Source organism: Lepidochelys olivacea (assembly GCF_965140295.1).
Source record: "Lepidochelys olivacea isolate rLepOli2 genome assembly, chromosome: 7".
In the NCBI taxonomy this organism is placed as follows: domain Eukaryota; kingdom Metazoa; phylum Chordata; order Testudines; family Cheloniidae; genus Lepidochelys; species Lepidochelys olivacea.
The window spans coordinates 69,107,925-69,120,546 of NC_140417.1; the positions used below are offsets into that span (position 1 = coordinate 69,107,925).

At 45.8% G+C, this 12,622-nt stretch overlaps 1 protein-coding gene and 1 long non-coding RNA gene across 4 annotated transcripts in view; one reads left to right on the plus strand and one right to left on the minus strand.

Annotated features, from left to right (window-relative positions):
* On the minus strand, nt 1–11,736 carry LOC311523434. Its single transcript, XR_014712336.1, has 3 exons — nt 11,600–11,736; nt 2,801–2,886; nt 1–1,932 (listed from the first exon to the last, which is right to left on the minus strand). It is a non-coding gene; the product is annotated as an uncharacterized lncRNA (long non-coding RNA).
* The window catches only part of PRXL2A (peroxiredoxin like 2A), a 20,463-nt gene continuing 19,378 nt past the window's right edge, over nt 11,538–12,622 (plus strand). Inside the window, exon 1 of one of the 3 annotated variants that reach the window (XM_084633404.1) lies at nt 11,538–11,723. The gene's annotated coding sequence lies outside the window, so the exon portion shown is untranslated. The remainder of the gene's footprint in view (nt 11,724–12,622) is intronic. The other 2 variants (XM_084633406.1, XM_084633405.1) reach the window with 2 other exon arrangements.

A 12,622-nucleotide genomic window follows, 5' to 3' on the forward strand; every position in this document is an offset into this window, starting at 1 on the left:
AAAGAAGTTTATCTTATCCTTAACGTCCCATGCAGCATTGCAACACAGACTGGTTTTGGTTTTGATTTCTTTTTCATGAATGTAAACATGCTGCCCGTTTACTTCCTAGGTTGGGGAGGACAGGGTGTCTTCTTTGTTGCCCAAACAAAGCTTTGGGGTGCATGTTAAAATAAGGTTCTCTTTCCCCTCTGTGTACCTATACATGTTAAGTCAACAGAAACATCTAACAGGTAAGCATGCCTCCCTCCAGGTAGCTTACAATGCTTAATTTACATGCCGACAGAGAGACAGGAGAATAAACATCCAATGTCTGACAGAAAGCCTGTCTGTTAACTCTGCCTTGATACAGACTTTAAAACATATTTGCAGCATATAACTTCTTACATAGTATCTGTGCATACATTTCACAACTATATTCGTGACCAGTATGACCCTGGCTGTCATTTAAACCTCCCATGACATTCTTTGATGAACTAGAATGTACATAGTGTGGTGATCCCCTCTGGTGTTGTCTGGACCAGTGATCTGCTAGGCCACTCCACTCCTTGACTCTGGGAACGAGCCTTACACTGTTCTGCTGTGAGAAGCCCCACTCCTGGGCTGTTCACACACAGCCTCTGCCATGTAAGCTGCTCCCAGCTACTTGCAAGCGAATGACGCTAACCAGCATCTCCAGTCCCAGACGCAGCCCTAGGAACCTCTGTACTGCAGTGTCCAGTAATGCCCGCTGGACGCTGCAAGCTTATGTAAGTTTGTCAATTTAACAAAGAAATTTATATGCCCCAGGCTTGTTATCCCAAGGGAAGTCTGACACACTTCAAACCAAACACATTGCTTCAGGTAGAACAAACAAATGGATTTATTAACTATAAAGACAGATTAAGGGATTATAAATCAAAGCATAAGTCAGATTTGGTTAAATAAAAGCAAAACGCATTCTAAGCTGATCTTAACACTTTGAATGTCCTTAAAACTTAGATGCTTCTCACCACAGGCTGGCTGGTTACTTTTCAGTCAGGCTCTCCCCTTCCATCAGCGTTTTAGTTGCTTGGTGGTGGTGATGTCTGTAGATGTAGGTGGAAGAAAGAGAGCATGGCAAAATGTCTCTCCCTTTTATCATGTTCTTTCTTTCCTCTTGGCTTTACCCCCACCCCTTCAGAGTCAAGTGAGTATTACCTCATCGCAGTCCCAAACTGCCCAAAGGAAGTGGGTGACTCCCTCAAGGGTCTAACAGATTCTTTTGCTGCTTCCTAAGCCAGTATCCATTGTTCCTGTGAGGCTGGGCTGGGTTTGTCCCATCCATGCCCTGACGAGGTGTGAACTGAGTTCTTGGAGAGTTTTTGCATGGGCTTGCTTAAGCCATGAGGATACATTTTGAGCCTCCTAACTATATACATGAAATTATAACCTATAACATTACTGTAACAATTACTATAACATCACAATAACAACCATGCTCAGTGCATTATAAGCCTTTCAAAGATACCCAACATGACAAACTTTGCATGGGATACCACACAACCATTTTATAAAGATGAACATGGGGGTGTACAGTGTTCCCCCGAGGGACAGGTCACACATTCTATACCAGAATCAGGATATTCTTGTACTCTGCCCCCCCTTGCCAGTTGAAATTGAGGGGTTCTTGAGTCACAAATACCTACATGTGGGATCATTCAAATAGCAAATAATTTGCTTTTTATGCTGTTTGTTTACTCTTTAAATCCTCTTAGTTTGGATACCCTGGCTGTCCTATTTAGTTTCACTCCTTGTTTATCATCACTTTCTGATTCTTCTACATTGGTTATCCAAGTGGAACTGCTTCTGGCATAAAGCAAAAACAAGCGGTGGTCTCCAAGCAGTGACACTTCCTGGGAATTGCAACTTAGTCCAGAACACATTCAGACTTTCCAGAGATTATTTTTCTGCAGACTGAAAAAAAAAAAAAACACACTCAAGTACCTCTGTCCACCCTGCATGGCTGCTTTGTATTTTTTTAAAATGTACCGTAGATTGAACTTGCCATTAAATTTGTACATAGCAGCAAAACAGGAGGGGTAATAAACATATAAGAGTACAAAACTAGAATCAGAAGAGATTAGAGAACTTGTGTCTCTGACACTGTGGGAAGATCTAATGCAAGTAAAGTTCTACAATCAGAGAGAAAATAAACAGAAAAAATATAGACTGGGGGGCCAGGGCCAAGCAGTCACATCCATCAGTTTAAAACTGCTTTATTTTCATTTTGTTTCTTTAATTCTGTGTAGTTAAGTGGCCCAGTTGTTGTAGGGAAGCTATGGAACTGAGGCTGGAAGGGGAGTTGGACCATGCAAATCAGAATTTGAGAACGGGTGCACTAACAGCTCATCAGTAGATCTCAAAGAACTTTACAAAGGAGGCAAATATTATTTTCTGCATTTTATAGATGAGGAAACAGGCATAGAGGTGAAGTGACTTGCCCAAGACCAACCAGCAGTCTGGTGGTAGAGTTGGGAATAGCAGCCAAGTCTCCTGAGTCCCACTCCAGTGTTCTGTTCTCTGGGCAACCACTAGTACAATGCCTGTTGGGTCAGAATTTTCTGCACTGCAAGGAAACCTAAATCATTCCAACAAAAATTGTGTTCATTGAAATTGAAAAAAAAAAATCACGAAAGCATTTATTAGGTAGTCTTAAATGTCATTTGCTCCCTCCACTCCCAAACATGCTTTTCCTTTTTTTTTTTTTTTTTCCTTCTTTTCTTTTAACGAAACTTGCATTTTAGGCCAAACAGATTTCATACCTCCTTTAAGACCAGCTTACCTTTGTTGAGTTTCCTTGTATAATTGGTTTCATTCAGAGCTGCATAATACTGAAGTGTAGTATCTGCATTACTCCTTGAAGGGCTACTGTGGTAAAAAAAAAAAAAAAAAAAAAAAATTAGTGTTTGAAATTTGCTGATAGTTATTTATAAAATTTGTTTTCCTTAGTGTACTTACACCCAGAGCACCGAGACATATTATTAAATGTGTGCAATTGGTGTAAGTCTGGAAAACTCCACTGTAAACTCAGTGCAGCAGACCATGCAGGAATTAACTAGCTCTTGTATAATCCAAAAATTAGGTATAAACTGCATAAGAATGGATGTTGTATTTTCTAATATGGGCAATGATGAACACAGAATCAGAATCTCATCTATCGTAAATAAGCTACACACTAAAAGGGTATTTTTAGTAATCATACAGGTTACGAATAATGAAATATTTATAATTAAGCTAGGCTCCTTGGCTTTCCTACTTTGCACAGATTTATTCCAGCTCTAAAAAGCTACACTTATTTAGAGTATAGTAGTTTTAAAGTAGGTTTTTATCATGCAATTTGTTCTTAAATCCTTTTTTGATCTGTGAAAACAGGATTTCATGCTTATACCTGTTTGGATAACTGCCCTCAGGTTTGACAGTTAGCATTTAAAGAACCCAGCCCTGAGACGAAGGAAACAAACATGCTATTAGGGATGGGCCAGTGCTGTTGGTGAAAAGTCAAAAAGCTAAGTAAAGAAGCAAGGAATGCTGACAACCTGCAGAAGCCAAGATTTTAACGTACGATGACAGGCATAATTTATGGCAGTCATGTTATCACTATATTGTAATTATGTTACTGCACAGATTGCTAAAGTACAGTGAGGTGGGGAGGAGAGAATCTCTTTTGTTTACAATTTGTCTTCAAGACAGTGAGAAAGGCACTAGGCTGTATTATGCTCAGTGGTTTAAAGAGAGCATTCTTGCACTGGGTGGGGTCTTAACTAGGGAATTATATCTTCTTAACTCTCACCAACCTGTCTCCTATCACAAACGCTAAATCCTGGGACTGCCTTGGTTAAAAAAGGTTTCAGAGTAACAGCCGTGTTAGTCTGTATTCGCAAAAAGAAAAGGAGTACTTGTGGCACCTTAGAGACTAACCAATTTATTTGAGCATGAGCTTTCGTGAGCTACATGTGATGCATCCGATGAAGTGAGCTTTAGCTCACGAAAGCTCATGCTCAAATAAATTGGTTAGTCTCTAAGGTGCCACAAGTACTCCTTTTCTTTTTGGTTAAAAAAAATCTCTCTTCTACGTGTTCTTATAAATGTTGAATTTAGCTTGGTTATTCAGTACCAACATGGCTTCCTGATTATTTTCTATCCACTGCCTTCCCCTGGGGCAATTAGGGTACATTTTCAAAGGCAGTTGTAACAAATTCATGGCTTCATAGACTTCATAGTACTCATGTATATTCTGCACACCATGGTCACATGTGCTTTATGGCTGTCATTGGGCATAGGATTCAGTTAACAAAACAACAAAATACACTTGACCTAAAGAAGCATCTAAATTGGCTGCAGGAGTCTTAAGGCACATAGCCACAATAAGATGCAGCCCATAGAAGAAACAATCATACAAACTTAAGGTCAGACATTCTATCAAGCAGACAGTAATGGTGCACATGCCTAGTGACTAGCCCCTATATATTATTAGAAGGGGCATAGGTTGTACTATATATGCATGGAGCCCCACCATTGAAACATTATGCTGTGTGATGTGTTAAAAATATAATTTGGAGGAATACTATGGCGGACACATGTTTCTGATTTGGGTGTGTGTTTCTATAGTATGTAAAATGTGATAATCACGCACATCCCTGATGTGTAATCCACCTAATTTTGGGCCTGACCCTCAAAGTATTTTTATCCGTAGATGTACTAGCCTCATGAATAGTCTGAGTCTCACAATATGACAAACTTTTATATTTGAACATCCATACATTTTTGGGGAACTGCCCTGTATGATTGTTCCAAACATTTGCTAAAACGATGTAAAAGCCTGTGTTGTTTTTTTTTCCTTGATGATTGCATATGGTCTTAAAGAAAGCAGTATTGTGTAGCTATGTGAATCCTGGTATGGTCATATTTTTAAAGCCAGTTTAGTTTTCCTGCTACAGTAATTCTCAATCAGTAGAATAAAAAGGAAGTAAACTCACTTTCAACTTTCATACATTACTGCAGTGAAGATATCTATTGACTGTCTTTTAGTTCTCAGTTGTTGTGGGCATAGGTAGAGGAGTAGAGTTAAGGTAGTTTGAGTGATCTTAGCTGTGTATTTTCACACATAGAATCATAGTGGAGGGGACCTTGAGAAGTCATTCTCAAACAGGGTTTTGTCTTAGCTTGTTTTTAAAAAACCTCCAGTGACGATAAAAACCTCCACAGCCTTCCTTGGAAGCCTATTCCAGTGCTTAACTACCCTTACAGTTAGAAAGTTTTTCCTGAAAAACAATGATATTTCCTAATATCTAACCTGAATCTCCCTTACTGCAGATTAATCCCATTTCTTCTTGTCTTACCTTCAGTGGACATGATCACCATCTTCTTTATAACAGCCCTTAACATATTTGAAGACTATCAGGTTCCCTCCTCACAGTCTTCAGTTGTCAAGATTAAACATGCCCAGGTTTTTTAACCTTTCCTCATAGGTCAGGTTTTCTAAACCTTTTATTATTTTTGTTGTTCTCTTCTGGACTCTCTCCAATTTGTCCACATCCTGCCTAAAGTGTAGCACACAGAATGGGACATAGTACTTCAACTAACTAAGGCCTCACTAGTGCTGATTGGAGTGGGATAATTACCTCCCATGTCTTACATACAATACCTCTTTTTAATACACCCCAGAACAAGATCAGCCTTTTTCATAGTTGCATCACATTGTTTATATTGAATTTGTGATCCACTATAATCCCCAGATCCTTGTCAGCACTTAGCCAATTATTCCCCATTTTTAGTTGTGCGTTTGATTTTTTTCTTCTTAAATTTAGTACTTTTCACTTGTCTTTGTTGAATTTCATCTTGTTGAATTCAGATCAATTCTCCAATTTGTCAAAGTAATTTTGAATTCTAATCCTGTCCTCCAGAGTGCTAGCAACCTTTCCAAGCTCAGTGCCATCTCCAGATTTTATAAGCATGCTCCCCACTCCATTATCCAAAGCATTAATGATAATATTGAATAATACCAGACCTAGGACTGACGCCTGCAGGACCCCACTCGATACCCCCCTCCCAGTTTAACAGTGAACCATTGATAACTACTCTTCAAGTATAGTCTTTCAACCAGTTGTGCATCCATCTTATAGTTATTTCATCTAAACCACATTTCCCTAGTTTGCTTAAGAGAATTTCATATGGGACTGTGTCAAAAGGCTTACTAAAATCAAGATATGTCACATTGACTGCTTCCCCCAATTCCCTAGGCCAATAACGCCGCCAAACAACATTGTAACGTCTATACATAAGATCAAACTTGAATTTCCAAGATTTCTAATATTTGTAGTTTTCTCAAAAAAAATACAGTCAGGGCTGTCCCTAGCCATTCTGGGACCCTACGCAGCCCCCCTGCAGGGTGTGTGTGGGGGGGCCCAGGCCTCCGCGGTGGGGTGGGGGCTGGCTTGGGGGGCAGGAGGGAACCACCCCCCAGCACTCACCGGTGGTGCAGCTGGGGCCAGGTCGCTGCACTTCCCGCCGCCGGTGAGTGCAGGCCCAACCTGAGGAAATGGGGGGCGGAGCAAGGGTGGGAAGAGGCGGGGCTGGAATGGAGCAGGGGCTGGAGCAGCAGGCAGCTGTGTAGGGAACCAGGAAATTTGGTGCTCCAAATTTCCTGGTGCCCTACGCAGCTGCGTACTTTGCGTATGGGTAGGGACGGCCCTGACTACAGTGTTCTCAAATGTTATTCTCCCATAGTTTATTGCATTATTTATGCATTCTTCCAACTTTACTCCAGGTTAACTTAGTTTTTGCCTTGGAGTTTCTGTGGATTTTGAACATATTTGGTGAGACTGCCTGTGCTAGTTTGGTGTCAATTACAGTCCATTACATTTCTAAAAGGTGTATTTATTGGTTATTGCTTCAGTTAACTGATAAACTTTAAAAACAAAACAACATGAGTAACAGCACTGTAGCATCATGTTTAAAATACAAAAGTTTTATTATGAAAAGTCTGCTCCAGACATCATAAGGCATACATGGCCTAGCAGCAAAGACACGAGCCTTAGAAAGGCCAAAACCATGACATTGCTGCCATCATGGCAAAATCCCCTAAACAATTACACTGCAGATTTGTGGCTTGTCAAAATGCAGTTCAGTAAAGTTCTACTGCAGTACTTTCCAATTTATAGTCATAATATAATGTCCTGTAGAATATTTAATAGTCATGTGTTCATATGCTTTTAGGGATTTATTGTGATGCTAAGGCATACTTTGGAGAAATGTTTCACAATGCCTCTTGAAACCTAAAACTGTGGACTTTTCTAGCCTTGCAGCAGAAACCCACCATGGCGTACCTTGGTGCCAGCCTCCAGCTTGTTGACAACATACTGGGAATATGCTGGGGGGGAAGATTCTCAGAAAATGGAGCTCTGTACAAGCAATGAGAGCAGTTGGTGGTACTTGAAGTTGCAAGCAACTAGGTGGAAGAGCGCTGAGCAGGCCTATTTGCAAGGTAGATGACGAGAGCCCTGCATGGACACAAAATTTGTATGCACACACCCAATCCACAAAAGTGGTCCACAGATATAAAGCAGATATCTGCAGATTTGCAAGGCACTATAGGTGACTTCAGGCAGGAACAGGGAATGTGTAGATGTCAAGAAAAGGTCACAGGGAAGAGGGTTCCTGGGAAGGCACTGGAGGACTAAAAGCTCTCCGTTGTTGCTTTGTGGCACTAGTGAACACACTACAGATAGCTTGAGTTAGCAGCTCTCAAGGAAAACTTACTCAAGGTCTGGCCTCTATATTTTTTTTTTTTTTGAAGCAGAAAAAAATTTATTTGTGTAACACACTTACACAAATCACCAAAGAAGATAAAACAAACAAAACAAAAGCAAATGCAATGTATAACACAGCACCCTTCAGGGGAGAGAAGTGTTCAGGCTTGCCTGGGCCCAGAGCGAGGGGGCTTCCTCGACACTCATGGTCTTCCTCCCTCCTGAGTTACCTAGTGCCACGCCCAGTGTCACCAACTATTCCTCTCCTGAGAGTGCCCAACAAGATGGACAAGGCTGCAGGGTGGGCAGTTTGGGGGGGGGGCATGCACCCACGTGTGAAAGGGCCCCTCCTAGGTGGTGGTGATAATGATATCCACAGCGGTAATGGCTGGGGCTGGAGTCTCTCGCTCTTCCCGTCAATCAAAGAGTCAGACAGAGGGAACCAGATAGGGTCACTGAGCAGAGAACCTCGGACAGTGCCCACTGCTCCTCAAAGGTGTCAAGGGAGTCGGTGTACGCCGCCCAGAGGAACTCCGCACGGATACGTGAATGTACTGAGGATCGGAAAACGGCCCTAAAGTTGCAGGAAGCTTCATCGGCCAACCTCCTCTCTCTGGTTTTATAGATGGCTGTTTTAGCTAGGGCTAGGAGGAGGTTAACCAGGAGATCCTGCGACTTTGTGGGGCCACGGATGGGGAGTGTATAAATGAAAGGGAAAAGTGCAGCCAAAAGCATAATATTTGTGAGGAGCCGAAAAAGGGGCTGCAGCCTGGCACACTCTAAATATACGTGTGCCAGGGCCCAATCACGCCAACTTGTGTAAATACAACTGCACATGACTGATGCATTTGTGTTCAAGTTCATGAGAACTCTCAAACTGTACATCATATTAACTCACTAGTGAGGAGAAGTAGAGCCCTGTAAATCTGCGGATATCCGCTTTATATCTGCTGACCATGTTTGCAGATCACATACGGATACAAATTTTGTATCCACACAGGGCTCTAAGGATAAGTACTTGGTCCAGCTATGGGTGATGCCTAATAACCACAAGCAATTGGTAGTCTCTGTTCCTGAAGGACTTCAGTGTTTATTAAACATTGTGATACATTACTGGCTGATTAATGTGAGGAAGTATATTCTATTGAATCTACCTGTAAGCATTTCAGAAGCAACGATAATTGTATTTACTAGACTAATGAATACCGGAACACACCGCCTTTGGCTTTAAACCAGTGCTTTCACTCTTTCCACTTTTAATAAGCTGAAATTCACCCGTGAAAAAAAATCTTAAAATAAGTCTTGCCCTCCACTACCATTCTGCCTCACCAACAGCTAATGTAGCCCTGCTGAAGAGAGAAAAAGCTTGTTTAATTAAAAAACTCTATGAAGGGCATTTATTCATTTTGCCTTCTTAAATATGAGATAATCTTACTTATCAAAAGAGCTTTCTGTAATTCCAGTGTAGTAGTGGTATATTTATTATGCAAAGAGTTGATTAGGTACAAACTACTAGTGTTAAACAGCATAAGGAAGAATGTATCAACATGCAAGATTTTCATTCACTGGGTTGAAAATGAGAGAGTCAAGAATGCATGTATGCCTGCTCCATGCCCATCCCTTTCACCAAAGCACAGGCTTAACTGTAAATTGAGGCTTAATGGGACTCCAACAGCTCAGTAAATGCTTGGCTGAATGTGGATGGATTTAAGGCTGGTTCTCTGGTTTCACATGTTTTATTGGGATCCATGCCCACCCACTGCTAAAGGATCCCCCCCTCCCAGCCTAAGGAGGGGGTCCACAGGACCTGGAAAACCAAATACTTATGGGGGACAACGAATGAACAACAGGGACAGGAGTGCGGTCAAAGGGTCAAACGAAGGGAACCTGATGGGGATACCGAGCAGAGAAGCCCGGACAGCGCCCACTGCTCATCAAAGGCGTCAAGGGAGTCAGTGAACGCCGCCCAGAGGAACTCTGCCTGGAGGCGTGAACGGACGGAGGATAGGAAATAGGCCCCACAGTCACAGGAGACTCCATCGGCCAACCTCCTCACCCTGGTTTTATAGATGGCCACTTTAGCCAGGGCCAGGAGGAGGTTGACCAGGAGGTCCCGCGACTTAATGGGGCCACAGACAGGGAGTGCATAGATTAGGAGGTGAAGGAAAAAGTGCAACCAAAATCTTAACAAAATATTCGTGAGGAGCCGGAATAGGGGCTGCAGCCTGGCGCACTCCAGGTAGACGTGCGCCAGGGTTTCCCTCACGCCGCAAAAGGGGCAGGTGTCCGGGATTGGGGTGAACCGCACCAAGTACACGCCCGTGCTCACGGCCCCGTGAAGGAGCCGCCAACTGATATCCCCGGCGGGCCTCAGGACTAAGGTGGAATATAGGCTGGCCCACCGGGGTTCCGCACCCTCTAGAGGTGGCAGGAGGTCCCGCCACTTTGTGTCAGGGCGGGACGCGAGGGTGAGGACATGAAGGGTGTGGAGCACAAGCGTGTAGAGATGTTTCCTTGGTGCGGTCTGGAACCGGACCAGCTGCAGCTCGCGTAGCCGGCTCACTGTGAAGGGGCAGAGGGGGTCGGTTGGGTCCACGGGGCAGGGGCCCGATGAAAAGGTCCGGAGGGCCTGGGGTGGAGGGTGGGCAGGGCATGCCCTCTTTTAGGACCCGGTCGAGGTAAACCCGAGCAGCAGGCGGCAAAGCGGCCCTCACCTCCTGAAGTATGCGCAGGGGAGTACGAGGTCTGGAGAGCCCCATGCGCTGAGCGAGCGTTAGGGGATCCAGCCAGTCTCCCCGGTCATAATCCAGGAGGTCTCCAACTCTGGTAACTTCTGCCAGGACCAACCTCTGGTGCATCGAGGGAGACTCCGCCACCTGTACATGCAGCTGGGGGTTGTATAGCAGGGGCTCCGCGAGGAGATCTTCCCCCATGGAGGCCGCCACGGACCTGGTCGCTGTGAACAGTTTCCAGGTCCGGAGGAGGTCCTGGTAGAAGACCAGCAGCCCGGAGAGGTCTCGCGGAAGACCTCTCGGATGGAGGTAAAGGAGCTGCCGGTCATATCGGAGCCCTCGGAAGCAGCGCAGGAAAGCGTGTGCCAGTACACTCCACGCCGGACTACCTGCACCATAAAGGAGCCTCTGCAGGGCCTGGAGGCGGAAGACATGGACCTGAGTGCAGAGACCTGCCCTCCCTCCTCCAGGGGTAGATGGAGAACCCCTGCAGAGACCCAGTGCAGTCCTGACCAGAAGAACTCCAGAATCAACGTCCGGAGGTTGGCCAGGAAATCCGGGGCCGGGACCAGGGTGTTGAGCCGGTACCAGAGCCTGGACAGGACTAGTTGATTAAGCACCAGTGCCCTCCCTTGAAGGGGGAAGACACCGGAGTAGTCCTGTCCATCTCCGGAGCCACTCTACCACCCTGCCCTCTAAACCCTGCCAGTTCTCCGGCAGGGACGGATGCGTGGCAGAAAGGTAAACGCTCAGAGAGAGCAGCGGACCCGCGCTCCACCGGATGGCCTGAAGCGCGGGGGGCAGGAGCTCGCCAGCCGTCAGTCCCCTACCACCAAGCCAGAGCTCTTGACCCAGTTGACCCTGGCAGAGGAGGCTGCCCAGTAAACGGCCTGGTTTCACGTGTTGCAGGCATTGATTCTCCTTGGTTCGGCTGAGCCACGTTCCTGAGGCGCCACAAATAAAGGCATTCATGCTCCTGGGTTTTAAATCCCTTCTCTTGCTGAGTCACGCGCGCGCACACAGCCCGGCACCCCGCGGCGGCGCGCTGCAACGGGACTCTCCCGCCCTGGGAATCGGGGCACGTGGTGTTGATTAACTCACCTGCAGGGCGGCTGGGAGCGAGCTGTAGCCAGACTTGCCGAGGCGGGGGCCCGGCTCGCAGGTGCTGGGGAGGAGGCGCCGGCGGGGTCCCTGCACACGCGTGCTGCCAGAATGCGGCTCCAGTGTGAGTACCGGCGGCCTCTCCCCACCCCGGGGCTGGCGGGCCCAGCGATCGCTGATGTGCCGGGGGGGCTGCAGCCTGACGGCCGCAGCTAAACAGCCCCAGTCCCTGCCGGGGAGAGCGGGTTGGCGGATACGGCTGCAGAAAGTGCAAGGAAGCGGCTGGCTCTCCTGACTCCGTCCCTTGCACCCCGCATGGCAGGTTGGAGGGGAGCTGAAGCACGGTCCTGCAGAGCTGTATAAAGCATAAAGGGGACCGAGTTAAAAATTGTAGGTCGGTGTCGGGAACGATCTCGCCTTGTAGTGCCTCCCCGCGGGAAGCCGGGACCCTCCTTGGCTGACTCCTAGGCGGGGCTTTTAACGGTCTAATTAGCGTGGGGCCAGATGATCGGATTGGAAAATCTGCTTGACGGTGGTTGATTTAATTCTGTATCCTCGCACAGGGGCTCATCATCGGCTAGCAGATGTATTGCCGCAGGAAGCTGCCATGTTTATCAGCTGAGCGATTGAGGAAACAGGGTTAGAGATTGGGAGGAGGGAGCAGCAGAGCTGTGCAGTAGATAAACCCTTGGTGACTTGAATTGTGATGGCAGGCTGGACTTGTGTAAACGTATACTGTGTAAGGGGAGGTACGTTAGTAGCAATCTCTGCCTCGCCCTAGAGTCTACAACATTGCTAAGCTTCATCTTTCCCACGTGGGACCAAGGCCATTTTGATAACACAATATGCACACAAGCATCTGCGGCTAGATTTCACAATCTAAACATACAAGACAGATAATAGGTAGGAGCAAGGAGATATTGCTAGTCCCAATTGACAGATAGGGAGGTCAAACTCAGAGATCAAATGATCTTGCCTTGGGTCATATGGGGGAGGGATAGCTCAGTGGCTTGAGCATTGGCC